Below are 24,920 nucleotides of genomic sequence, written 5' to 3' on the forward strand. Positions count from 1 at the left end.
AAATCTGCATCGGTTAATTCGGGGTTCCGAGTTATGTTCCATTTTAAAACTTCGATGTGTCGATGAGTTAAGTAGAGACTATTTGCTTAATCATGTGAACTTCAATGGAGATTTCACGGCACCCAGTGATCGTTGATTTTGTTGCCCAATTTCTTGAATCTGGATCTAAGAAGTGTAGATGTTTGGCTCCGTCTCTTGATGAAGTTCAATTGATAACCTGAATCAAGGATTGCTCGACAGTTGAAAGAGCTTTCATGCTTATCATTGACGGTGATTATTGCGGTACTGTTGAAACACTGTCCCAGGATTTAGAGCTGTTTGATGATAATTCAGTTTGTGGCACCTTGTTACATTGTGTTCCCAATGGCTGTTTTTGAAAATGGATAAGGGTGCTGTGTTTCGAGTCACACTTCAAACAGTTTCCCGCCTTTCAAATCTTGAGTGTGTGTCCATATCGTAAGCAATTTATACATACTTTCGTCCTTCGAAAAATGTTAAGCCTCTTCTAAGGCAGGACTTCTTGCAGCAACTTCTTGCTGTATATCGGAATCCTTGACATGACCCAAACGACAGAGTTGCTGCAGAAACCAGGGAGATCGGGTTTTTTGTTGCTCGTTCGTGGTGGCAGCGGATTTTGAATTGATGTGATTGAAATCTAAGTCTAAAAATTTGAAGAACGTACTATCGATGGTAGCCTTTTGACCCAGCAATGATTGTTCCCAACGCTGCAACGGTGGATATAGCTTCCTTACTAACAAGAAGAGTAAAATCGAAACCAGTTGTCTACAAGCGCTTGAAGATTTCAAGTCCCAATTGTCATACCTATATGCAGTCGTGAAGTGGCTGTGGCTTCTCCATGTTAATATTCTGATGCGTTATAAGGTTGTTAAGAAACGCGTTGATGAGCGAGGCCTTATTCTCGTAACGCCTGCTGATGGCCTACCAACTGCTGCATAGTTGACGTCAGATTAAGTAAGAGGACGAAGGAGCTGTTCTGCATCCCCAGTCTCACTAATTTATAAATATCACAATTTGTGTCAATCAACAATATTTTTTTTGTAAAATAACTTAGTGAACAGATCAAAAATTCTCGTAATCGCCATCGAACTTTGTCTTGTTTGCTGATGCATTTGTCACATCCATGTTGGCATTGCTATTTGATGGCTATGTACATACATATATCTCTGAGCGAAATCCAATATATGCTGTCTGCAGGAGCTCAGATTGATAGATTGATCCAAAATTCGCCAACGTCTCGTTGCCTCTCGGCTAATTCGAAGAGTGACATGGTGAACAAAATGGTACCGCCTGCCACTGTATTTCCACAAGACTATGATGCACTCTAGCGAGGAGGTGATGCGTCTGCTACTGTTGACAATACTGAGGGTTCGGTGCGAAGCAAGCGAGAAAAATGATAATTGTGGGTAGGCAATTTTGATGGAAAAGGATCACCTATGTTAAGGTGGATGCCTTTACGTACCGATGGGTATCAGTTGGATTTCGGTACAAACGATTTCCAACAAAGGACTCTAGGTACAGGAACCACGGTTCTTTCTTCATTAAGCATTTACGTACATACTTCGGGAGCTACTTATTCCCTTCATCAGTGGTTAGCTACTATTACTTACTATTTCTTGTAGGAAAAGGAATTGCATACTTTTTGGCTTGTCCACCGCATTGGGCCATATGGGTTTTGGCCATTCTTGTTTCCATCTCTTTCATTACGGGCGCGAGCGACTCTAAGAGTTGTTCTCGGATTTGCGTTTGCTTGAGATCTCCTTGCATTGAGTGCATTTTTTTGTGGTAGGAGTCGAGGCAAATGCGTGCCCGAATTTGAAAAGAGATTCGTTCGGAGGGAGTCTCTAATCTCTTCATTTTTGGTGTTTCTGAGTGGAACCTTGACACCAAGGAATGAAGTTGTCCTTTCTGTGAAAATTGATTTTGTCGCCTTTTCATTAGATGTGGCGTACAATATAGATATTTATTAAATAGATAATAACGTGCTCTCGATTTTTTCAGTGTATAACATTTTGGATGGCCCATCCGGAATTTTATTTGTGGAAACTACCCTGGTAGCTGCTGATAGGTGGTCTCTATATCTGCACTATAATTAACCGATTTATTTCCAGGATGTAAAAATTATTATATCAGTTTCTCATCTAAAAAAATGGAATTCCATCTAGATTCCTGCTGTTCGATTATAGGCCAAAAATATCCTCCGCTACTAGATTTAAAATACATTCTCCACGCTACATAATTTTCATTAAAACTCGCCATATGCTCAATAAAAACATTTTTTTCTGATAATGTTTCATTACATAAATATTTAAAAATTCGCCGATTGTATGCTGTATTTTTCAGCTTCAATTGGTTGGAAATATGTCGGCTTATCTGTCCGTTTTCCTTTTGCCTTGTTGCTTTCTTAATTTAGCCGTTGCTTATTTCTATCTTTCTGCAATCTACCAAAATAAACACAAATTAAAACGCAAGAACTCATGTATACCACCATCCAGTGAAATATCCCATCAAACAATCCATGACTAAACAAAAGATTATAGTACAATCTATGAAGTGCAGATATACGCGCACATGAGCAACTATATATTTAGAGCTTCCAATAAAAACCGATTGATTCATATAAACATTTTCATCTTCCTATTTTTTGTGTACTTTTCGCTGATCTAATTTCATTCCATAAATTTTAATGCTTTGTAATTTGTGTTCAAATATCACTCTTGGAGATTGCTCGGCATGTACTTGAATATTCTGAAAAGATGGAGAGCTTTTAGCGGAGATAAACAGAAACATTTATTTGTTGCCGTGGCTGCTATGAATCAGAGTTTAAATAGAAATTACAAACTAATACATTAATTTGGCATAATGAATGTGATAAGGTCTAATTTCACAGTGAGTTGGGAGAGAATGGAGCTGAATTCTAAAGAAATTTCTAAGCTGTACTCTGAACTATTTGAGGGTGTTTTTCTCTGCATATTTCTATGGTTAGTAATAGTTATTTCAAATGTAAAACAGTAGAAGATATTTCCGTTTTTGGCTAAATATTTTTACTGAATTGCCACAAATAGAGTATTTTGGGAGCTGTTTTTCTTCAATGTGAGATCCTCGATACCAAATTTTCTTCAGTGGGATTGCTCAACTCCTTAAAATAATTTAGCATGATAGGGGCTGGAAAAGTTACTCGTCAAAAAAGTAATTCGTCGTTATTCCTCATCATTTTTTACCAGAGTTCCTACTTGACCACCAGTAGTTACTGACAAAGAAAAAAACCACGTAACGGTTCAGTCATCTTTTCACCTCTATCGATAATTGCATTTTCAACGACTTGCCTGTTCCTTTAATATTAATTTGCAAATAGCTTGATGATCTCACCTTGAAGTTGTAGCGTTTGCATGGAGTACAAATAATTGCAATTCTGCGCCTGCTTACCCAAACTTGTTGGTTGTTCATGACTAGCCAGTATACCTGCATTGAGTGTCCAATCAGCGTCCCGATTGTGTAACAAAACTCATTAAGATTGACTAAGAACATTGATCAGAAATACTATAGATATCACGAACCGTGAATATATAGTAATAGCCGTAAACAAATCATGTTGAGCATTATAGCGTATAGTTGAAACCAGTACCAGCGTGAATGCAGCCAGTTGCGGTGAGTACCTTAGTACCTTTATATCTTGATACAGTAGAGGAATGTAACTGGTTCCCAGTCAGTCAGCCGAGACATGTCTTCTAGGTAGTGCAAATCGTCATTATGTACAGTCCGAGAAAAAGGCTTCGCATCAGAGATCCCATGATAATTCCCTGCTCTGCGAAATTTTACCTTTAGTAAAAGAGAAGCTTATCCGGATCATCTTGCTGGTAAATGAACTGTATTCATCAATTTATTGTGCTAATGTTGCACACATATGCTGTCGGAAATATCGGCTGACGAACGCTAACCACGATCATAAATCTGATTCTTCTCTAGCGCTATGAGTTGAAACTTGGTTCGATCGTTTTGCATCAGCTCCACAATCACTCATCGAATATTTCTAATGTATAACAATTTATCAACCATTTTCAGAGACGCAATAGGTTATTGAAACTAATCCGCCAGATAGATAATGTGTCTGTCAGATACAGACAAATTACCTTGAGACGGTTCGGGTTTATGACCCCTCAATATTAGGTAGCATTATGGGAACTATTCAAATTCTGTCATTTATGGGAGGCATCCTTATCTACTAGTTATGGTTATGTATGAAATAAAGGATACACTGAAGGAAGTGTTGAAATATGGGCATCTTACCTTAAGTACCCCTTGGGCGTCTAAATTTCATTTTTCACTTGAGAAATTTGGGAAGAAATAAAAACCTCTCATGAGAAACTTCAATTATTCTGCTTTCTTTCGATTCGGTTCCGCGAAACGAAGGATCAAATCTTTAAAAATCATTATCATGTTGATTATCATGATGATCTGGAAATCGTTTTCTGATTGTATCTTCACTGTGAGAAGCAACGAACGTTTTCGATACAATGGAAAAGGATGATTTTTATGAGCAATTATATGCGGTTCAGGAGAAGGTACCTAAAGAAACAACGGCTTATAGATTTTTGTAAATTTCACCGCCTTGTCACCGTCAGCACACTGTTCGAACCCAGGGCTTGCCAAAAGGTCAATTGGGTTTGGATTAGTCAACAACGAACATCGAATCGAAGTACCATATCGTACGAAGGTGTGACTGTTTAGGGCGCAGAACATAGCCCCACAATCTCGTTGGCCTGGGATAGAAGCCCGATCGTCGTGAATGTTTGAGTTCGTCTTGTGTTCGCCTTACTGCTATGAACTTAATATTTGCACAGCATTTAGTGCGATGGTAATGAAACTGAAGTCTATACTCTATAGAGGAGTCAAAAAGAGGCATACATTGTAATCAGTAATAGATTTAGTAGCTGTCATCTGCGCGAAACAAGAGAGGCACTAACAGCAGGCTTGAAAGGAGATTTTCATCTGATCGTCGTTTACCGCCTTTTATATATCGCTACCGCGTCTGCTTGCTCCTCAAATTTATTACAAGGTGTATCCACGATTCGGCTGTCATCATCCGATAGTGGGAGAAGCTTCTGATATTAGTGTAGTGTGTGCCATGATAAAAGGGCGCAAATAATAACGATTTCGCCACTGCATATCGCGTCACAACATAGCTTGCGGTTGGTCCTAAGTCTTTCGGTGATCCTGTGAGGGACGGTAGTTTCCCATCCACGATGATGAATAGTCGAAAAAGTGCAAGAACCACTTCACCAAGATTCTCAATCCCTAAAGTTTCACTCCTTTTGGATGATATGAAAACTACGGATATGGAGTGCTCCTCTAAATATAAGCGAAATTATCTTTGCCATCAATGACCAAATGGAGTAAAGTCGTTGGGCTTTATGATTTCTCCCCAGAACTTTTCCTTGCAGCTCCTATAGTCTCTGCAGTGGAGGGGCATTTGGATGCTTCCTGTTATCGTAACGATAATAAGTAAAATATCCCTTGAACACATCGTAGACCAACCGGAAACTTTGGTCGACAAAGAGCGGATTAATTTCTTCCGACGATCATCTTGTACCGATCACACTAACAGAGTTTAGATCACCGCTTCATCTGCTTTTCATCAATTTGGAGGAGGATTTCGACGACAGGTTCTAGGCATCCTAGTAAAACTAGTTGCTCTCATCGGGGCAACATATTACGACGCAAAATGTCACGTCCGGCTTCAAAGTCAAATGCAGATTTCGCCAGAATTGCATCTTGTTTCTGTCTCTGTTTCTTCTCGCTATTTCGGACGTCCTTCTTGCTTCCTTGGCTGGAGAGCATGTTCTATGTCATCATTTCTCAAAAACCTCGACTATGGTGATGATATCTGCTTCCTCTCTTATCGCGTCATGCACATTGGAGAAATAATTCTGGATCTGGAAAAGAAGGCAATCAGAGTCAAATTGAAGCGAAATATCTACTAAAACATGGTTGTCAAGCTTTGGTCATCGCACTCTATACCGAATAAAAATTACTTCTAGCGACGTAAACGGTGTTGAGTTTTCATTTCTATCGCACTCTTTCTATTTGAATTAATGAACAAAACATCTAGTCGAACAATTCATATATCTAAGACGTGTGGTTTCTGCGGACGGCAGCATCGAACTTGATATTACCTGACGTTTTCGCTATTTTATTCAAAATCCGAGAATGAAAATATACATTAAAGTGTTATGGAGCATACAATATTTATTAAAAATGCAATTTTATACGACTACGCAAGACCACCCTGCTAGCGTTCATTGAAATTTTCGATGACGCGTTCACAAACACATTTGGTGGGATTCCACTAATAACGCTTTCAATTTCATCCTCCAATTGGCATATTGTTTGTTGTTTGTTTTGATTTCACAAATCGCATGATCTGGCAGGTGCTGGTGACCACGCAAAGAGACCATTTTTTGGGGAAACTTTTCACTCGTTCTAACAATTATTTCACTGGATGTGTGACATCTCGCATCATCTTGATGGAAGCAAAAATCGTCATTTTCTTTCACAACCGAAAAAAAAACAATCAGAAAGCATGTTTTTGTAACGGTCGTTGTTCACAGTGTTGGCAGCACCCTCAACAAAGCACAGGCTGATAACTCCTCTTGTCCAGAACCCACACCACACAATTATGCGTTGTGCACCTCATTTTCCACAGTTACTCGCGGATTTCCGGTACTCCAAATTCTGTAGTTCTCCCTGTTAACGTACACACTGAAAGTGAAAGTGCGCCTCATCTAAGAAAATTATACTCTTTTCTGAAGTTATTGTTTTCCGCTTGTCGAGCCAAGACTCACTGAGCAAATCGAAATGTCCTTCCATGATCTTTACGCTCCAACCCTTCTGAAAGTTGAATCTTGCACGCATGTATTTTCAAATTTGTTTGAAAGGAATATGCTACATGCCGCAAACTTGGTGATGAATTCAGTTTCATGCGGTCGTCGGCAAACAGGTTTTCTGGGGCTTATTTTCTTGTGTTCGAACAGAACATGATCATCCTGTTTTCTTAACATTTAAAATAGAGTCCGTGGTCTCAAATTTCCGGATAAAAATAAAAACTGGAGGTTCAACTGGAGCAGCGAGTGTCATTCGTTATCGAATCGTTACCCCTCTTCTGTAACAACTTGTTATCACTTCGATATGTTACTTAGTTGTCATCTGCTCTCTCTCAAACAACCAAGCAAAAGCTATCAGGCTACTGATAGGAAAAGTGTCAGATAACAAACTTGAAGAAACCTCAGCTGCCAATGATCACACAGGACAAAATGGCATTCAAATTCGTCCCTACTTCCTGGGCACCCTATATTTCAACACTAACATCAAGATCAGGCTGTTTTACGCCAGTGTTGTCTCTGTGCTATATACGGGAGTAGTACATGGAAAGTGATCATAACTGCTACTAAAAAGCTCCAATAATTAACGAAGAATTTTATTGACGTATGGGCCAGATACTCGTGAACGTGTTGATCAGGAAGCGGAAGTAACAGTGGATAGGTTAATCAAAGAAGGCAGAACTCAGTTGCGGGTTATGCCATGGAATCGAACCCACTATCCCGGGATGGCCCGCGAGTGAGTCGCCCTAGACCTACCTGGCATAGAACAGTATACCAGGAATGCAAGATGGTTGCGGTTATTGCCGAGCAGGCGAATTTGCAGGTCAGAACTGGATGTGGTAAAATCAGCATTCCACGTAGAATATGAGAGAATTATGCAACCACCCTACTTTTGATTTCTCGAGTATCTACTGCTCGTCATACTAATTTACTACTATTCTATTACCACATTCGCATTCCCCATAGGAAGACCATTCCAGTACTATTAGTTATGCAATGCATGAGTCCCACTTTGGTGAGGCGTTGGGGGAATCTACGAAACAGTGAAATCCCTTAGATTCCTATATTTACTATTTATGTAAATTCCATTTGTATTTCACAGTAATCAACCTAACCGCAAATAACTTATCGTGGAGCTAATCACAACCGTCAAAGTGTAATTTCCCCCAGCACCAAAACGAACAACTAAACAGCTCAACTCAATATTGCAATAAATAAGATAAAATTCCTGAATGACTGCGCAATAAAATCTGCAAGTAGAAGAATGATTGATGAATTACATGAACATGAATTACTTACAGGAGATATCTACAAGCTACATCCAGCACAGATGTAAGAATGCCGCGACAAAAAGCCGAATCCCACAGCATCAATTAGCCGTTTCCGACTTGAGAGCCGGTCGAGTAGTCGTTGTCAGTGCGGTAGCATCTTACCAAGTATCTTTCACTGAGCACCATAGAAACTGTAGTCGAACCTGCAAAGTTGGCTGGGTTGGGAAGAGAGAAATCCGATGACTTCGTTTCTGAACAATGCAAATAATAATAAATTCAAATAACAATGCAAATACTTGAAGCACTTTAAGCCTCTATTCAGTGCGGGGGATGATGACTCAGGTGCAATAAAGATGATTAAATTAAAGTCTAAACATTTCAGGCAATAATAGTCTGGGCTCCACAGGGGAAAAGTGGGATGTCTGAGTGCGGTCGGTCTGCGATTATATAGACGAATATGATGATTCCAGGAAGGCTTTCTTAGCCTCTCCCTTTTTGTGCCTTTCAAGCAAACACTAATGTGCAATTAGCCGCAATTATTATTAGACGTTAGGGTAAATTGCATACCGACAATTAGTCATGACCTTAACGAGTCGTCGCGCCAGGTCTGATGTCATTTACCTACCAAGCTACAGAAAGACCCTGCAATTAGACATTGTATTACCATTTGAAAAATCTATATAGTGGTGGCGTGAGTTTGTCCAATTATGAGGGTAACGAGAACGGATTAGACATTAAATGAATGGCATGAGATTAGAAGCTAGTCTGTAATTTTTCGGAAAATATATTAGTGGAAAGTAATGATTTTGCAGACAGGTTGAAGCATCAGGTTACAAACACGTGAGGTTGGAAGAACTGCCAAATCTGAAGCCTCATTTGTAGGTGAGTGCATTGTGGAGAAGTCAGAAATAATGGTAGGCAGTATATTGTATGCATCCGCACTTTCAATATTCTCCCTCTTTCACTGTGCCATCAGCGATTTTAGCTGGTATTAAAACATGCAGGATTGGTTGATGGAAAAGGTTAGCAAGAATGAATATTCGTTTATTGATACTCCGTAAATTCATGTTTTGCTAATTTTGGGGATATTTAAATGCGATTAAACCTGATAACTTCTTACTTAGATGTTATGTGGTGTGTTGAAGATTGATTAAGAAAAGAAAAGCTTGGTCAAACCATTCTGGAAATTTTTTAACCTGCATCATTGTCTTATTAGGAGTAACCGCAGTTTATTTATTCGCAGAATCTTAATCTCATGGACGGAAAGGCCACTTGACTTGACTTCCATTGTGCTTTGCACCTTCTGGTGGTATGCATTCAATTTTCGGAGAGAATTGTCCACTTCCACCCTGGGAAGGACTTATTACCTCGTTACGCCTGTCTATGTCATTTTCTAGCAGGTCTGCCACCACGGATGGCAGTGTCGGGGGCTGACTACCTGTTTATATTAAGTTCTTGTTAAAACTGAGTAGTTCGTTACTCACCATGCCAAAAATTTTGGGTCTCCAGGAATTGATCCCCAGAAGATTTAGTGTAATTACTGTTGTTGATTTTCGTGTCAGTTTGATGAGAACATTGGTTTTATAACAAAGGACATTATGCCAAATTTTTTAATCTCTCCTGAAAGTCCTTAACGTCTGCACTTAGGTGATTGATGGTATGTGCCATAAGTTTTAAAGGTCCTTATCGGAATTTCACATGCTTGACAAAATTAATTTTATCAAGCAGTTTGTCATGTGTTAAATTCATTCTGTGACTCTTGTCTATATCATCCACTTGCTTTAATACTTTAAAATAAGGCTCCTTTTTGGTTTGACTTATTGAATCACCGCCCACTGTCGTTCCGTGCCGCTTTGTCGGTCAGTAGAACCTACGTTTTGGAAATACATTTGCTCTCAAGATATCTGCTTAGCCGGAGATAGATACTGGAAAACGTAAATTGCGTTATTAAGGCCTATCCTATCTAAATTGCTTTGAACCCGTTTTGCGATATATTCCTTCAATTGAGCTCTGCATTATAGTGTTTATCAACAGATACTAAATTCAAGCAGTTTCCAACTATACATTGCATGGTGACTTGGTTTTTCGGTTACTGGACTATTTTTTTCAGAACTGCTGCTATGGTCTACTCGATATAGTGAGGCATTTCGTACACTAGTTTAATCTATACGGGTTTCGCTATATAATACATTAACTATTCCTTCTAAGCAGTAACCAATTGTAATGAGATATTTGATACAGTACCAGACATCCTCCTAGTTTTCTAGATTTTTATGTTGAGGATTTATAGATCGACATTGTCATCTATGAGGATTTATATGTCAATACAATGTTTTACACAAAGCTGAGCATGCATTTGAGTTGACGATAATTCCATGGGTTTATAGATTTCTGTTCTGGAAAACCTCTCTTCTCTTCTCCTTGCTATTTTTCCTGTGTAAGCAAGCACAAAGACAATCCTGGACATTCATGGCAAAACGGGTTTCGAACCTGGACCAACGAGATCGAGAGACTGACGCTCTATCAACTCCGTCATCGCACTGTGAAAGAAAATGATCTGCACATGAATTCTACATAATCAACACTATTATAAACGCATCCATATCAAATGCTGTGGAGGAAGTTAATGAGATTAAACCTTGAAATAGATATGCGGATGATTAGCGTACAGCAGGGTGACAGCACAAAGACGAACAATAGCAAACATGACAAAACGGCTGAGTCTTGATGTGTCATACCCCGGCTCATTTCCTTTAGCCGGTACTCACGCATTCTGCCCCGAAAGACACCTCTAGTCTTCATAAATCTGCTCTTAAGTAAATTTTCCGGATAACTGTAATTTAACACATAAAAATAAGGAAAATATCTTACGCAGAAGCCTTTCGGCATTAATGATCAGCATAACATCCAAAGGAAAATCAGGTTCGAACAGCGCAACATGGTTTTAGGATTTCGTGTAAAACCAACTCTTTGCATGGCTTGTCTGCCACACGTGACTTATTCAGAAATGGTTAAACTTAGTGACGCAAAATTTGGTAAAAGTTTAGAATTGTGAACCCCGCACATGCGATGAATAAATAATAAAAGATTAAACATAGGAGAGGCGGAACAAAAACCCCATTGCAGGCACGACTCCAATACTTATCGAATAAATCGAAGGTACGCAGAACTGTGGGAGTCATTACGGTGGACTGCGGTAGTAATTTCCTTCCATCATACAAATTCAACCTAGTCGGGAATCTGAATCTCCTGTGTGTGGTCTTTTTGGGTGAATGATATTACTTCACTTATTACTTTATGATGCAAGTGAAAGCTTTGGAATTTTTGGAATCTGGAGTCATGGACCTATTCTCTGAAGCTATCCAACAAAAGCTGCCACTGTGTGATGACTAGGCCAACTCTGTATCCCTATCCTCTGCTCAAATAAAGTTAATAAATAACATACATAACTCTATAAATTGAGCTGACTAAAATTTACTGGAACCCTTGAAATTCCGTCTAATGGCTCATTTGAGATATGAACTGGTGTGGAAGGATTACTATCCACTGCCGATTTCCTTGAAATGACAACAAATGATAACCTGATAATCGGGATGGAAGCAAGAATAAATATTGGATTCTGGAGTTTAAAAGAATTAGGTTTTTTTCCGTATTCTGTAATTTTTTATTTTCTATAGCATACAATTGGGGACCACGTGGGTAGAGTGAAAGTGCATCTGAACTTCGTAGATAGAGAAATACAACAATCAATGGGAAAAAGAGTAGAGTATGCCTACTTTACATGTTACATCCAGAAACATCCAGAAATGGGTAGAAGAGAAAGAGTAGACATACTGCATGCTACATCCAGAAGCACACAGTCTTAATAAACGATTGTGGAATTTGCAAATTGGATTTCCAGGAACGTATTCTTTATTTGTACGGTATTGCATGGCCATCATTTTACTGCCATTGAATATAGGAACGATATTTTTCTCTACTAGTGGATCTAATAAAAATAAGGTAATGAATACTAACAAATAGCATTGACGTTTCTCTTGGAAGGATGTTCCGATTTCCCCAGACTCTGAAGGATCTCGCCACTGAAGGTTCGTTGAGTTCATTAATGTTACTACAACAGTGGACCTACATGTTTTTCTTCAATTACCGATGGTAAGATTCAATGTAAAATCTTTCAGTTAAGGGCCTTCTGAAGCTTCTGCATATCAAGTATGTTGATTATATATTTTGTGTTAGCGGAGATTGATCTTCATTGTATCTAAGGCGCAATTGGTATTATATTATATCTTAATTCTAAATCCAAACCGTCTTTAAAATTCACTGTTATGAAATCTTTTTTTGAGGCTAATCCAACTTAAATTTTAGTTGGCTTACTTAGAACTTTCACAGATTAGTTCGCTACTCACCACTTCACATTCCATGAATATTCCGAAAAGCATGTTTATCAAAAAACAGCTGCTTATGGCAAGTCTCCCCCAGCTCGTCCTTCTCTTCCAAACCTTACTGTAAATATGCTGCAAGAACAGATGGTATCAAGTAGCTCAAACAGAAGTAGTTCTCTCTATTCAACCCGCAGTATTTTTTTTTGTGCATGAAATTCGATATCGCGTTTACTATTGGGAACATACGTACTCTTCCTTTTAGTGAGTAAACACTCCCGACGCCATTATTGCAGCGAGACACCTCATCACAAATCGTTGCCTGTGTTTGTCAGCCTATCTAGTTCCTGTCGACCTGTGACAGTGCATCACTGTGGGTAGGATGCGATGTAAATGAATAAAACTGAAACCTATTTAACCAGATACGTTGTGAAGACCTCCGTCAAGGTGCTTATCGTTGACATCGTATTCATTATATTTTCCCAGACACCTGAGGATCAAATTGGATCAGATTTCTCGTATTGTATTGCTGTCGTGGTGGCCGTTATAGTCACAGTGATGTCAACAGAGTCAACACAATGTTTGGTGTTCGTCACCAACGCCGACGCTATTGAATATGTTGTGCCACCATTTCTGCCTCCATCATTTGCAATGTCGACTCTATTTTTATTACCCACATCTATTTCAGTATCCGCAATTTGATTTCGGACTGTCTCGAATAATATAATCAGCTCGTCGGCGAATCCGTTCCATTTCCTCCTATTTATTTTATTGAGAGATCATTGCGTTCACATAAAACACATATGAACCTACTACATGTGCAGATAGCAGGGAGTTTAGCTTCGTCTTTTCTCATCTTTTCTAACTACTCTACTCCTGTTGGCTTTACAATCATCAAGATTGAAGACGATATGTGACAGAAATCATTAAAGCATAAAGTAAAATATTCCGGTCGGGTCTGATGGTGGTGATGCGCTGTAGCGGCCCAAGCTGCCATCATTATTGGTCCAGATGATGCTGTGATGCGAGAAGTGCGTTGCGTGGGAAATCTCAATTATCTTGGCCGATATATGTGTGTATATTTTTATGATGGATATCTTGGCAATATCTGTAGAAGTAGTCACTTGGTATTACGGTTGTTTGATATATGTGCCTACTGGCAGAAAGATATAGTGACATTCACAAGTACAGCGGATACTTCAGCTTCGCATCAGTCGAATCTAATCTCGCATAGTGCGTCTGGCAGATATGCTTTATAATTAAAACCAGCTAAATGAGATCCTATTAAAATGTTTCCGGCAATTTGCTAAGAAATTGGATATTGAAGTTGGGTCGAAACGCATCAGACGATTGAACATGTGCGCAAACGTATCAGCCTATAATGCCAGGAATTAAAGTGAATAAAGTACAATAGCACATGAAACGGAGAATAATGCTTTAAACGAGATTTATTCCCATGGTAACAATAAGCATCTCAATTCGCACAATTTATCTGTTACACATACTTGGTTCTGAAACTCACATGCGTACGTATTTCTGCACACATTCTTATTCCTGGTCTATTGTAGTCTGTTAATTCTGTTGACTTTCGTGATTAAAATTCGCAAACTAATGTTTTGTCAAATTTGCTTTTGGTAATTGGAATATTTTGCATGCACATGTCTTGCGTCTGCTGATTTCGTAATCCATAAGTAAGAGTCAACAACATTCGAAATTTTCAAGGTAATATAAAGAATGGGTTTAGAGCAGTGCAAAGACTACAATGTATGCTCTTGTGCAAGTACATATCATGGCAAAGATCCGCGGATCTGTCTATCGCGCTGCCTATTTTCTAGATGAAAATCCATCATGAATACATCTGTCACCACGATGTAAATTGCAAATTTCGTTTTGGTATTGCTTCTTGGGACTAAGTTGCCCTTTTGTGCCCATTAAATTGTGTGAACCCTACTTATAATGGCCGTGTAGGTTGGATGATAACTAACTAAGTGAAGTTCAAAGGTCCAAAGGAATAGGTCTTAAATCTCCATAAGCCACTGCGATATGGCACATGTGTCAAATGGGACTAAAACTAACCGATTCGACTGCGTTTCGTGAAGTCACTAACCGGGATGATACGATTGAACGCCTTAGCAAGCCTTAGCGGTTCTAAAGAGGCAACCTTCATACCCTTCTATTTAAATTGAAATATCCACTTTAACATAAGAAGAAAAGGACCATAAAACTAAGTTATTTAGTTTTATATGTTACCTTCATATTGTAGTTCATGATTGAGGTTTGACAAAAAACATTGGTTTGGTTTTTATACTAATCAACCCATTTAAGAGAAACTAAGGGTCGAATTGACGTTTCCCATTAGTTTTTTTTCATTGGCTTTACCTTCGCCCAGGTTTGACTGCTTACACAGACCCCTATCGCCTGTAATTTGTAAGTACCCATCTCAGCGACAAATATCCCATCATCATCCATATCATCCAAAACTAAGGATAACAGAGGGTAGGTAGCGAAATCAATTCTCGCATGCCCAAATCCAAAACAATTACACTTAAAGCCTCAATTACCTGAGAATTCTGGTAGAATGGATAGACGCCTTCCAAACTGACAAACTTTCACTTCACTTGACGAGTGAGACAATGCAAGTGCTATTTTTCTTCCTTTAAAAGTTCGTTGTTTCCGGCCACATAACAAGTGCTGATATACATACATCGATCGTCCATTTAGAGCGGAAGGAATGATGGAAATTCTTCGATAAAGGATTTATTTTGAGTTGAATATCTGGGCCAAAATCGAAATGTCCGAATTTTGATTAAGATAGATAGATAAAGTTGTACGCCTTCTACATATCTTTGATTTGCCGTGGATTAGTGCGCAAGCGTTCGCTTTGTGTTTTAATTCAAGGCGTCTACTTGCCTGTTTGTTAAAAATAAATAGATTTGTCATCACAAAATCTGAAGAAGAAAAATGATTTGGAGCGCCCTATGCAGTGGAATTGTTTTATTGTCGCGATCATATGGCATATAAGGTACTGTTTTGAAACACTCTTACCAGAACTAAAAACGAAAAGAGCAAACATCGCGGTTAAACATTGCACTGTCGAAGTCGCGGTTCCCACCCACCATTCCCACTCAATATCTATCGGAAGATGAGAAATGATATCTATCTGATTAAACACAACAGGACTCCGCAAATAAAAACAGCGATCCCTCGATGCTGATAATGTTTTCGATGTGGCAGAGATGGTTAGTCTTCTCCACTTGATGTTTGCTGTAGTAAGTGGGAGAAAATTCAACGGAGTTTTGACATACGCAGTGATCATATTTTCCTCGTTGTGCCCCATCTGGCTAGCTCGTTAGCTTGCACATTTTCGGCTATGTCCCTGTTACCGAGAATCCAAATAATGCAGATAATAACAAATCGCATATACCGTTCAGATCAGTGCAACACCGCATCACTAGTTCAGACGGACAACTAGAAGACTAATGCTTTTCTAGCCGCTTGACCATCTGTGCTAATCGCTATGTTCCCATGATGGACAACATACTGCTTCAGCTTTCACATGATTTAGGTGGCGAATTTAAAGAGCCAACACGTAAAATTCATTCCAAAGTGCAGAGCTCACTAAAATAATTTCTTAATACGTGCTGGGCTGAAAAGTTCGCAGGCTAACACACAGATAGCTCTACCAGTATTAAATCCATATGATTTTTAGTTCATCGTAACCTTCAAAAGCCACGTGTACAAATTTGACAGTTGTCGGAGTATTAGTTCGTGTCATAGAGTATATTGACTGAAGCAACTTTTGTTAGTTTGAAGAAAATGTATAAAAATGAATTTCGTATGTTGATAAAGTATTGTTTTTTGGCGGAAAAAAAAATATTGTTAAAGCCAAGGCTTTGCTTGCTAAGCATGTTTCGGACTTTGCACCAGGAAAACTAGCCGTTGAGAAGTGGTTGGCCAAGTTTAAACCAGATGAAATGGGCATCGAAGACGATGTGTGGAAGCCCCAAACAGGCTGTAACCGAAAAAAACATGAAAAAAGACCACGAAATAAGTTGATCGTTATAGCTGAGGAATGAAGATATCAAAAGAATATGTCGGACATATCGTGCATGAATGCCCCGCGATCTCACAATCGACTAAAATCAACAACGAGTTGACAATTCTGAACAGTGTTTGAAGTTTTTCCTCCATGAAAAACTCGAATTATTGCTTTGATATCTGACAATGGACGAAACATGGCTCCATTATTTCACACCAGAATCAAAATGATCGTTATTTGAGTGATTCGGCTTAAAAGCGTGCAAAGACGTAACAGTCGACTAGCGAGGCTGTTGCACTAGTATTTTTGGTTGCTCATGGTATAAAATTCATCGACTATCCTGTGAAGGGAATAATCATCAACAGGGACTATTACATATCGAAGCGTTTGAAGGGTTAAATCGTGGAAAAGCAGCCCCATTTGAAGCAAAAGGAAGTGCTGTTTCATCAAGACAATGCATCATATTGCAAACCAATGAAAACGATGGCAAAATAGCAAGAATTTGGCTTAGAATTGCTTCCGGAAAGAAATGAATTTTGTAAACTTTTAGGTTAAGATATGTCAAGTTGTTGAATAGAATAAGATTGTTCAGTGAGTTTCAGTCACGGGAGTGCGCATTTTATTTTCTGAGAGGAACTTTGATTCTAAAAAGTCTCAGCGTTCAAAAAAGGGCCCGTTTGGAAATTTGCTTATTAAGTTGCTAAGGCAACTTGGACTGTATTCTTAAAGAACTATTGTGCCAATTTTACGGGTATAGTGTACCTATTAGCTATAGTACCTTAAGCAACCATATAACCGTCAAGAATTTTAATACATTCCTTACTCGCAAGTATTTCAACTTGTTATCTGGCATTAAGTATTCTCCTAGGTTCCTTGACTTACTTTGCACAACTGCCGGAGAAGTTTCGACGCACTCCACCCAGAACCTGCAGGCGGTGTCCGTAAATATCTTTAGCTTCCCCAGGTGATAGTTTAGTCGGCAATGACCATTGAGTATTCGCACTATAATCCGGAGGTTCTCCTTCGTGAGGTTCAAACAGTACTTTGTGCGCTTGGTTCGTGTCCCTCCATAAGCACGCCTGGTAAGTGCGCCCAGTATAGTTCCCTCAGCCGTTCTTCTTCATTTTTTAATGTCATAGCCACCAACGAGTTTTCGATTCCACAGAAGGCTTCTGGCTCGAGTAAAGGCGTCCCTGCTCCGTTCCTGGCTAGCTCGTCCCCTGAGAGTCACCTTAGATGAGACATGGGTTCACCACTACACGTCTGATTTAAAATAAGCGAGCAAAGAATAGTGAGTAAGACATGAGACTGCATTAATAAAGGCGAAAATGCGATTAAACTTGAACTCTGTGCGCAATTGGTTAACGATTCCTCCAACTTTTATGACGACTGATTAGGAAAGTTCAAAAACGTCGAGAAAAACGTGTTTCAATACAAGGAAGATTACACCTTCTATTAGATGAAAAACCATACGACTGGCATCGTTGCATGAAATCTAACCCTCAAACTATTAGCCAAATGGTATCTCCCTAAAGACATAAAATAATTCAAGTTCACATTTTTGAGTTTTGTTTGAAGAATACTCTTCAGATCATTCCAGGACCTCTGACTTTTATGGTAGTAGATATGTTACATATATACAGCAGCAGTAGAAAAATATTGGCGAACAACTAAAAAAAAAATAGCAAGTCATCTAGCGTGTCCTTTGATTTTGAAAATAACGGACGCAATATGTTGCATCTCAGAAAATAATGGAACAATCCCTGTTTAGGCGGTGAGCGAGAATTTTATGCGCATCTTCATCAAACACAAAAATATCTCTGATTTCGTCTCAATGCCTTTAACAGCCAGAGTGAAAACTGTTGTCGTCCGGCTTGCCGGTACGTGGATGGTGGTCCAGCAGGCGGACGAATGGACTGTAGACTGTTCAGGCGTGACTGACAGCCTGAATCACCTTACATGGTTGGCTGGTGTTTATAGTCCTAATGTCATTTGTGTTGAGATATGAGTTCATCTCTAAGGCCTGAACTGATTCTTTAGTCTTGAAGACCCTGAAAATTAAATTAAAACTGAGAATCCATTAAATTTTCCATTATTATTATAGAATGCCTCTCCATCATCGTCAAGGTCTTCATACGTATGCTATGTACACATAGACTTGTATATTTCAATTCATCTGGTGCAGGCATAAGAACCAGTCTTTCTGTTTAATTTCGAAATTGGGTTTATTTGGAGACGTACAAACTATTCTATAAATCGTTAAATAATTTAACACAGAACGTGAGAAAACCAGGATGGTCATGCACGAAGAACAGTCCTACATATGTACATTCACACGCGTGCACATCCCGCTATAAAATACACACATCTCGCAGAGTAAACAAACATTTTATCTACATCATATGCAAAATATCATCAACAAATTTCATATCTTCTCGAAAATACTTTCGAAAGCAGAAAAGTTTAAATAATTCAGGCAAATACCGCCCATTCGATTTTTCATGATTTCATGTTTCCTCTGGATAAAAGAAATGCTGTCCAGGCACCCACAAAAATACAAATGAAAGCATACAATTATGACATAACTGAGTTGCTTTTCTCCGGATGTCCTTGATGATATATTATTTTGTAATATATACAGCAAACGAGAACAAAGTACGTAAATTGTGGTACCAAGAATTTCATTAAGGAATTATATCACATTCAGCCATAATAGCATCGGCATCTCGTGTATTTGAAGATGGAATACAGAAGAGGGAAGAGGGTTGTTGAAGAACGGAAGGGCTCATTATTAAATGTGTTTACGCTCGCGTGGCTCTTGAGGATGTAGTGTATCTACATTTTCTTGCCATGCTTTATATGAAATGTTATGCGGTCAATTTTATATTAGATTTGGATCCACATAATCAAGGAGGAGCAAATTATGTTCATGATTTTGGAGGTTCTTATTTTCATCTTCAAGTAGGGATTTTTTGAAGGAATGTGATGGGTACCTATGGTCCCCAAAAAATTGGTTGATGTGGGTGTATGTACATATATATTTACAGTTATGAAAACTGTAATGGATGACCAGGCAAATGATTAGCGTATTTCTCCAAGGGACATCAAAGTAGATTTTCGTGTGTGTACATCTGACCCAGGTACGTGATCATACTTTTTGATTCTAGTTCTCAAGTCTCACACATTTGTTGCAAGTTCTAAGTGGCCAGGCATGCAAGTCGTGACTACGTATCTAATCTTTAAATTATTGAGTTTTTTTTCTGCTTGGGAGATTTTGGCATGTATACGTTTAAAAGAGAAAAGATAATTATTGCTAATTACCAGATTTTTTTAGTTTAAATGGTTATGCTGTTTCTTTTGACGACTTTTTTGCATTTCAATTGCTTCTCGCACAAATGATGTGATGGTGATGCTGTGTATTGCGATGCAAAACATGACCCTCATTTGGAAAATTGCTAATTTCGTGTCAGGAAGTGTATGTACGTCCTTCAATTCTCATACTGAGTCAAAGAAATTTTCACGATTTAGCATACTTTGGTTTTGGATGTCATGAGCTTCCTTTAAAAATCCAGGCCATATTTCAACTAGTATTTGTAAGGGCTTTTGAAAACAAGCACATATATAATATATGCACGTATATATATACTGTGGATTAAAAAAAATTAGTCATCCACTGATTTTGCTTTTTAAGCAATTGGAAGGTACTGTAGAGAATGAAACTCTCATGAATAGTATTCAGAGCTTATTTAAAGCAAATATTTAGTCCTTGGAATTAATTTGAAATTTTTATCGCGTAAATGTGTGCATCCTTATATTGGATTGAGGAAAAAGAAATGTCGTATTTGTAGTCGAAATTTGACGCTTTATTTAACATGCTTAGAATTTTCCGATTTAAGCCAAATATGCGCCGTTTTGTTCGCAAACTTGTTGCCATTTAGAAGGTAATTTCATTATCCCACCCTTATAACCCCCCCCCTCTTATCTGCAAAAAAATCAGACAGCCAGTTTTCGCAAGCTTCTTTTGAGGCCAACTTAGTAGCACCAAGAGCTTCTTGCATGGACCGGAAGAGATGGTAATCACTTGGTGCCAGGTCTGGACTATACGGTGGGCGCGGTAGGACATCCCATCCGAGCTCCCGTAGCTTCTGGTGGGTCATCAAAGATGTGTGAGGCCAAGCGTTGCTCTGGTGGAACACAACACCATTCCTATTGATCAATTCTGACCGCTTCTGATCAATCGCCTGCCTGCCCGGTCCAGTTGCTCACAGTAGAAGACCGAATTGAGGGTCTTGCCATAGTTGAGCAGCTCATAGTGGATCATTCCCTTCCAATCCGACCAACCTCACAGCAAAACCTTTCTGGCCGTTAATCCGGGCTTGGCGATGGTTTGGGCCGGCTCGCCGCGCTTCGACCACGATCTTCTTCGCTTGAGGTTGTCGTACATGATCCACTTTTCATCACCAGTTACCATCCGCTTCAAAAATGGATCGAATTCGTCCCGTTTCAGCAGCGCATCGCAGGCGTTGATTCGGTTCAAGAGATTTTTTCGCGTCAACTCGTGTGGCACCCAAACATCCAGCTTTTTTTGGAATCCAGTCTTCTGCAAATGGTTCCAAACGGTTTCATGGTCTATATCCAGTTCCTGGCTAATCGAGCGAATGCTCACATGCCGGTCTACTTGGATGATTTCGACGATTTTATCGGTTTCTACAACGATTGGCCTACCAGTACGGGGTGTATCTTCGAGATCCACTACACCAGAACGAAATCGATCGACCGAACCTACGCTGTGCTGTGCGAATCGTTACAGTGTCGGGCCCGTAAACTTCACAAACTTTATTGGCCGCCTCCGTTGCATTTTTATCTTTCAGGTAGTAAAAACGTAAAATATGACGAATTTCTTGCTTAGTGGACTCCATCTTTAAGGCGCTATAACTTGAGACTGAAATGTACGATCACAACACTGTGAAAGAGGCACTTGTAGCACAGATTGTCGTCTTCAAATCGCCGTATATTAAGACCCGATGCGATAAGTACAACACAAGATATGTTTAAGTGTCGCCATCTATTGACAAAATACGACATTTCTTTTTCCCCAATCCAATATTTCTAGTAAGTCACATAGCTTTGTCATTCTTTGAGTTGCGTAGATCATTGTCCAGAATTTGTTTCTCTCTGCTTATAAAGTATTCTGAAAACGATCAATATAAGTAGGGCTCATTTCTCCGACATTTTTCGTCGTTATCCTATGAGAGCTCGAAACCGTAGCCTTCTTCGTCCCTCTTTTCATTTTTGAACTTTGGGTGTTAACCCAAAAAGGAGTCCGTGGGACCATAAAGAGTAGGAGCAGTGCTCTCCATTTGGCCCGGTGCGACATCAAGTCGATGCTGACTTAGGACTCCTCAATCCCTAAAAAAAACAAAAAATTTTCTAGCTCCGGTCAAGCTTTGATCCGAACTATTTACGTTGGATATAAATCGTGCTGTGTTTTACGAATTATAAAAACGAGCGTACAACAACTGCGAACCGCTTCGGCTACACTGCTCTCAGGGCAGGGGTGAGGCAGCATCTGATGAGTTACCTCTGCCCTGCTACGAAACCGTAGCCGTTTGGTCTTTCTTTTCATTTCTGGTACATTTGTTCAAAGGCAATATCATACCATTTTTGCCGATGGATGTTTTATGGTCTTCATATACCTTTGTTGCATCGCTCTCGTGAACGAATTAGCGCCCTCCTGTTATTATTTCAAGCTGGTATTCGTCACTAAATACCATCTGAATAAAACATTGTTTTTTATTAGCTATTTAATTATATTTATGAGTGAAAAACAAAGGCTACTTACTAAGACGTATATGCTTATTACCCTTTCCCAATTTGCTACTGTAAGAGGCAGTAAACTCAAAAAAAGAAAAAAAATAGGAAAAATAACATGATTATATTTGTACATATGTAAGTTATTTTCGAAAATAGTCGCCGCAATCTTTCGATGTGACGGGATTAAATTTTTGATGCCTGCCTCGGAAGATTTCTTTATAGCTCCTTTGCCCACTTTTCCGTCTACCCTCTCCACTTCCTCGTCTCTTTTTACGTCCATATGCATGCTTCAGGGGAATACGGGGAATAGTTCAAAACGTCTCATCTAAACGGACCCAAGAGTTGCTTCGTAGAACCATGATTCATTACCAGTAATGACTCTGAAATGAAAATCAGGAGTATGAACGAGGTTAATCCAGTTGATAGTGTAAGATTCTATTCCTTTTAGCTTTAGTCAACATCTTCATTCGTTTCATCAGCATTCATAGCGTGAATCGATCGGCATTAACAGATTCCAACAGTTCATAAAAATTATGAGTTTTCCGAACCGTTAACAATAATTTGACATTAAGTCATCGTTCCATTTGTAAATCAATTTAATTTTAATTAAATCGACGGAAAACGAAACACTTAAATGATTAAATAACACACTTCTTGTTTACCTCACCAATCCCATACTACTGAGGTTCCAGAATATCATTCTCATTCGCACTGCATATATTGTCAAAGAAGGGCATCAGGCGATGACTGCAACTGAGGTAATGGTACCAATCCCTCGGCACTTATCACTTAGACTGTTACGATTTGCTTTCCTATTTAATATTGGACTTTATTTGTACTGAAATCGGATGGCTAGCAAATATATATTCTTTGGGAAGTAGAACTTTTTCTATCAGCCTTACCGTTCTATTTGTCCTCCAGCCTGCCTACATGGGAACTATCTTTCGTCTTGAGTTTGAAATCCAGAGTGGAAAGAATCGAAATGTACAAGGCTCAGAGTGTGACAACCCTAATTTTCTGAACTAATTCAACTGAAATTGTCTAGAAAATCTTCATTCCAAAAAGCAATGCAGTCTCATATATACTCGTAGGGTGTCAAAAGTAAATTGACAGTAGTATTTTCACATATTTTTTGGACAGTGAAAATACTCTCCTTTGAACAACAACTTTAAAAATGGGCAATTAAACCAAAGAGTTTAATTCAAACCTAACTATTTTTATGTGTCGTGATTCCCGCCCCATCCACCATTTAAACTAAAACTGTGCTTCAGTTTTATTATTCTTATTTATAACCCGGTATTTAACGAGCTAGACAGTCTATTTCTTAGTGCATTAACAATCCTTTCAAAAAAGTTCATTGCATCTATTTGTATACTGGACTCCTTGGAAGTAGAACGTTAGTGCAACGTTTAAATATATGCATATGCTGAAAAACTGTTGATCCTTTTATTTTTAGATGGCCTCAAAAATTTCTAAACTTCCCAAGACATCCAAGTTTCGTATTTCTAGACCGGTGTGAAAAATTTTGTAGTTGCCCATGGCTATGCTGTGGTAATTGAGGACATGGCGGAACTGACTGTTACTAATTATCTGACGTCTTCCGTTTGCCCTTTTCTTGCTACTTGCATATTACTTAGATGTTCTTTGATTCAGGTAGTCGTCAATCCTTTCATTTTTCCGGTGCAGATTTGATGGCATTTTGGGTAGACCGACGACGGGTTGGCGCTGTATCTACTTTCTTCCAACGGAGCAGGGAATACACGAGGGGGTGCCCAAAAAGCAGAATTATTTTTTAAAATCGATTTACTTTGATTCTTTTTTTACAAAATATCCCCTTTCAAGTATCCTCATTGCAACTGGTATATTTGTCCAACCGGTGCTTCCACTGTTCGAAACATTTTTGGTAGTTATCTTTAGAAATTTCTGACAGATCATCCTTGTTCAATATTGTTAAATTAGTGTTCTTTTGTAACTAACTGTATAGGTGCATTGATGTGGTGGAATAACCTTTTGTCTTACACAACTCGGGTCTTTTTTGACGAACGCTGTTCTGCAATCTACTTAAAACTTTCAAATGACGGTCTGGCTTAAGGGTTCAAACTCTGAATGAGCCACGTCTTTGGCATCAAAAATCAAATCGACAATCTTTTGAGGAATGATGTGTCCTGAAGACACTTTTTGAACATGGCGCCAATGGAGTCTTGGCTTCACTGTTTTATCAGTAATCATCTTTAACAGAAAATCTGGATTAGTTTCAAAGCACAAAGCATGTTTCAACTCGATGTTGTTTTCAACAACAAAACAGTTTCAGCAGCATTTTTACCGAGCAGAAAATAAAATTTTGATTATTCTAACTGCAGGAACAAAAAAGAGCAGGCAAAAACAATCACTGTGGATAAACAGAACAAGCTAGTTCAACAACACACGTTGAACTGGTAATGAGATCCGCTACACGCGTCTTTTTTTCCTTTGATGAAGTTTTCTGTACTTAGCAGCAGAGTTGATAATAATCTTGTTTTTT

At 38.9% G+C, this 24,920-nt stretch overlaps 1 protein-coding gene and 1 long non-coding RNA gene across 2 annotated transcripts in view; one reads left to right on the forward strand and one right to left on the reverse strand.

The window, feature by feature from the left end:
* Positions 1 to 24,920, forward strand: part of LOC119653200 (Krueppel-like factor luna) — a 406,205-nt gene that overhangs the window by 16,372 nt on the left and 364,913 nt on the right. The gene's annotated exons all lie outside the window — the stretch shown is intronic.
* LOC119653248 lies at positions 22,407 to 23,435 on the reverse strand. Its single transcript, XR_005249661.1, has 3 exons — positions 23,302 to 23,435; positions 23,062 to 23,211; positions 22,407 to 22,779 (listed from the first exon to the last, which is right to left on the reverse strand). It is a non-coding gene; the product is annotated as an uncharacterized LOC119653248 (long non-coding RNA).

Source organism: Hermetia illucens, chromosome 1, assembly GCF_905115235.1.
Source record: "Hermetia illucens chromosome 1, iHerIll2.2.curated.20191125, whole genome shotgun sequence".
Lineage (NCBI taxonomy): Eukaryota > Metazoa > Arthropoda > Insecta > Diptera > Stratiomyidae > Hermetia > Hermetia illucens.